This window comes from Penaeus chinensis, chromosome 37 (genome assembly GCF_019202785.1).
Source record: "Penaeus chinensis breed Huanghai No. 1 chromosome 37, ASM1920278v2, whole genome shotgun sequence".
In the NCBI taxonomy this organism is placed as follows: domain Eukaryota; kingdom Metazoa; phylum Arthropoda; class Malacostraca; order Decapoda; family Penaeidae; genus Penaeus; species Penaeus chinensis.
In genome coordinates this window covers 6,428,481-6,433,480 of record NC_061855.1, presented here as the reverse complement: position 1 = coordinate 6,433,480, position 5,000 = coordinate 6,428,481, and the positions used below count along the sequence as shown (strand labels likewise).

Below are 5,000 nucleotides of genomic sequence, written 5' to 3'. Positions count from 1 at the left end.
GAAGGAAGGAAGGAAGGAAGGAAGATATGAATGGGAGAGAGAGAGAGAGAGAAAGAGAGAAAGAGAGAGAGAGAGAGAGAGAGAGAGAGAGAGAGAGAGAGAGAGAGAGAGAGAAAGAGAAAGAGAAAGAGAAAGAGAAAGAGAAAGAGAAAGAGAAAGAGAAAGAGAAAGAGAAAGAGAAAGAGAGAGAAAGAGAGAAAGAGAGAAAGAGAGAAAGAGAAAGAGAAAGAGAAAGAGAAAGAGAAAGAGAAAGAGAAAGAGAAAGAGAAAGAGAAAGAGAAAGAGAAAGAGAAAGAGAAAGAGAAAGAGAAAGAGAAAGAGAGAGAGAGGAGGGGGGTGGAGTAAGGGAGGGGAGAGAAAGAACGGAAACAGAGAGCGACTACTTTTGTGTAAATTCAAGCAAAGTTTGGATGTCAGGTAAAGGCAGAAAATATATAACGCCAGACAACATATGGCGCCCCTTGATGCTTCCAATTCCTCATCCGACCAAGAACGGCGACGTCTCCTTTTCCTTTCTTTCTCCTTTCCTTCCGTTCTTCATCTCCCTCTTTATGCCGTTTTATTTAATCCACCACATTTATACTCCATTGTTTTCTGCGAGGATATATCGAAGCCTTGAGAAATTCCCTTTCACTCACGCCACGGCCTCTCGACTGATCTTAAATCCTTCTGGTATCAGAGTTAGTTATCGTCCATTATGAACTGAAGTTGTGGTTTCTCTTTCGCTCGGCGTTTGAGTGGCTTTGATGCAGCGATTGATAAGCGCGTGTGGACGTGCGTGCGTGTCTGTTTGCGAGAGTGATTTTGGTATATTGTATATACTTTATGATTGTTTTTTTTTATACATTACATTATTTGTAATTCTACTGTCAATTATTTATATGTATATGTATTTATTTATTGTTTTTCATTGATTTATGTACTTACTGATTGTGTTTTATTACTCATTTGCTTATCTAATTTTATTGATTTATATATAAATGCGGATGAAAATGTGCAGACATAATAGGTAACGCACATGACAACTATTAAAACAACTGAGAAGTAGGAGGAAGGAACAGGAAGATAAAAAATATACAGAAAAATGGCACACGACACAAATACCGGCAGCAGTGTTCGTAGCCGTGTGCCAGATCATAATTATGTGCCCCGTCGAAGTCACTCGTGCCGGGACAGAGACAGCAGCTGCCGGCACGAGAAGGGCCAGTACAAGCGCCGTTTTATGCTTACGCCGAATACCATATGCTGTGACGTAATCCCTCCGCTTTGGTAATTACCACCTGGAGGCTCGCCATTAAGTTCAGAGCGCGTTGTTATTGCGGTGAGAATAAGGGCTTCATGCGGACATTAGGGCGATATTTGTTCTGCTGTTTGTTTTGGAAGTGTGGTTATTACACAATGGTATTTTTAGTATCGGTGTTCCGAAGGCATTAACTTAAGTATCTGTCCATCTCACTGTCACTTTGATACAAACTACGTTAATTTACAATCTTATAACACGATATCACACTGCCTCCGACATTTTTGTTTTCTGAATTGCGACACCGGAGCTCGTAAGGGTGACAAGTTGAAATATGGCCTGGTGGTCTGGCAACAGCTTGACCCGTGCTTACATGTTCTGTCATGCTTACAAGATCTGTCAACACTTGTCATTCAATGTTGACGTGATGTCATGGATGCTGGAGTTCCGTGCCAGTTTCACGTGATCTATTTCTTTTATCGTTTTGGTGTTAGTCTTTATCATCACAACCATTCTCGTCTTCATATCATTTGAATAGCTTTATTCTTCTTCATTATGCATGACTCCGCATGACACGGCATCTTTATCACACTCTGTCCGTGTTAGGCGCGAGGCGTGATAGGGTGTGTGTTGCAGGATCGTTACGAGCATAAAGGCGGCCGGGCAGACACGCCTTTCACAGTGTGGGTTGCTGAAGGGATGAAAGTGTGGGAATGTGGCTCTAGACTTGGATCGCTGCCTGTCGCTTTTTCAATATCGCGATTGGAATCTCTTTTTTAAAATGACTTTTCGAGAGAATTTATTATTGTGGTTATCAGTGTTATTGTCTGTTTTAGTGGCTGCTGATCTGAGTGTTGTGATTGCGTTTCCTTTGCTGTACGTGTATTTTTGTGTTTTATTGCATTTTATTGTATTAAGTTTTGCGTGCATTATTAATGGCGGTTCATATTGAGAGGGGTTATGTTGACTATTTTTCTACCGAATAAATTTGTAACGTTATAAGCGATTTTAATGGTTTTTGTATTGTTTATCTTTGCCAATATATGATGATAATGATAATGATAATTATTGTTATTATTGTGTCCATAATTGTTGCTGTTGTTATTATTATGTTATTGTTACTATTATTATTATTATTATTATTATTATTATTATTATTTTTTTTTTTTTATTATTGTTTTTTCGTTATTTTTATTGTTGGTTATTATTATTGCAATTTTTATTATTAGAGCTAATATTGTTATAGTAAATAGTAGTAATTGTAGTGTTGTTAATGATGTTATTAGTATTGCTAGTAGTAGTGATAGAATAATAGTAGTTTTTTATCCTGATCATTAGCATTCTTGTTATTGCCATTATCATTGTAATGATTTCTAATATATTGTTATCATTAGCACTTTGTTTGTTAATATTATTAGTATTGTTATTATTTTTACTGTTGTTATTGCTATTTTACTGACAACTATATTGCATCATTATTATTGTTTTTGTTGCTAGATTAGTTGTCATAGCAATATTAATGTGATAACATTATCGTACTTATCATCATTATTGCATCTGCTATTATTATTATGTTGAATGTTTCTTTTTTTATATTAGTTGATGTTATTATTAGTAGTAATGTTATTATTTACTATTGTTATTATTATTTTTTTTTTCTTTTTTTTATTATTATTATTGTTGTTGTCATTAGTATTATTTATTATGTGCAGTCGATATCATGTAGCTTCAGTACAGTTTGCGAAAGAAACACCGACCTGACATCATATTTTTTATTTCCGTTGGATAGAAAAAAAATATATATATCAACAGTATTACGTTTTAATGAAAAATAAACATCTATATATTATCTTGATATTTACAAGAAAAAAAATCATGAATAAAGAGGAGAATGGCAGCACCTTTGTCTTCCATCTCTTCGCTCGCAGTGGGGAAAGATCACGCGATGACCAGTCGACTCGGCTCGGTGGAAGGGGAGGGGTGGGGAGAAAAGGGAGGGGGGGGGAGAAAGGGGAGGGCGGTGAAGGGGAGGAAGGAAGGAAGGAAGGGGGAGGAAGGGAAGGGAAGGGAAGGGAAGGGAAGGGAAGGGAAGGGAAGGGAAGGGAAGGGAAGGGAAGGGAAGGGAAGGGGCAAGGAAGGGGAATGTGGGGAGGGGAAAGGGGACGGAGATGGAAGGGAGGAAGGAAGGAATATCAGAGCGGGGAGGAGGAGGAAATTGGCTTGGGAAGTGGGAGGGGAAAGAGGAAACAAGGAGGAGGGGAAGATGGACCGGATTTAGAGGGAGAAGAAGAGGGGGGGGGGGAGATTGCTGAGAAAGGTAGGGGTAGGGTGATAGGAGAGGAAGGAGAACAGAGGGGTACGGGTGAAGTAGAGAATCGGGGAGGCAGTGTAGGGAGAGGGACGGGATGTTAGGAGAAGGAAGGCGAGGAAGAGAAAGGAGTGGGAGGGGGAGAGGAGGAAAGTGAGAAGCGGGGACGTGGAAAAGGAAGAATGAAGGAAAGGGAGCGGGGGAGGGGAATGTGCATGGGAGGATGGCGTGGTGGAGGAAAGGCAGAGGCCAGAGGAGGACGCGGGGATCACTGCATCTGGGAAAGAGAGAGGCGACGATTCACACGGATTCTGCCTGCCTTCCCCGCTCCTTCTGCTTGGATTGGTGCGTGGGGCGTTATTGCGAATTCGCCGCGTCTCGTCTTTTGCGCTGAGTTAGTGCGGGTGCGTGTGGGCGCGCGGGAGTGAAAGCGCTTTGGCTTGCGTGGGAATGGCAGAGGAGGTATTTCTGTATTTTAAGGGGTCCATACACGCACACGCGGGCGTACAAACACACGCACGCGCACACGCACACGCGCACACACACACACACACACACACACACACACACACACACACACACACACACACACACACACACACACACACACACACACACTCGCACACACACACACACACACACACACACACACACACACACACACACACACACACACACACACACACACACACACACGCACACACACACACACACACACACACACACACACACACACACACACACACACACACACACACACACACAATTATTTAATATACAAGCAGTTTATTGGATATTAAATAACTGCTAGACGAAAGAGAGAGAGAGAGAGAGAGAGAGAGAGAGAGAGAGAGAGAGAGAGAGAGAGAGAGAGAGAGAGAGAGAGAGAGAGAGAAATTGCTGTGTGTAGGCATTTGCATGTATTATTACAATAACCCATATATACAAATAAGAAAACATAGATAAAGAGAAAGGCCAAAAGAGAGAGCTCCAGTGATGTCTCATCCAATGAAGACCTCGAATCCATTGTTCGAAGATCCTCCTCATGGCGACGTTATGAATGCACGGACGGATTTTTATGTTGATGCGAGAGTTATGTCATGGTGCTTGGCAGTGGCTGGGCCTGTTGGACTCTTACTCTCTTGTTTACATTCGCATTCCAGAACACGCCGGAACAATGAGAACAAATAGAACTCGAGGAAGAAAGCGAAGCGAAATGAGATTACGAAAATTTAATTAATCAGAGGCGACGAGCGGGAGTCATTCAGATAATCGAGCGAATGACACGCCTCTGCGAAGGCAGTGGGCGTGATATTTCTTTCCAATAATTACTTTCACGAACACTGACTGAGAAATCGCTTTCGACAGATTCTTTCCACGTGGGAATCGAGAACAGACTGACTATGTGAAGAAAGAAGTGTAAAGTGTGTGATTTGGGGGAATATGTTCGGA

At 41.4% G+C, this 5,000-nt stretch overlaps 1 protein-coding gene across 1 annotated transcript in view; it reads right to left on the bottom strand.

Moving 5' to 3' along the window:
* LOC125045613 overlaps window positions 1-5,000 on the bottom strand; it is a 64,025-nt gene that overhangs the window by 9,727 nt on the left and 49,298 nt on the right. The gene's annotated exons all lie outside the window — the stretch shown is intronic.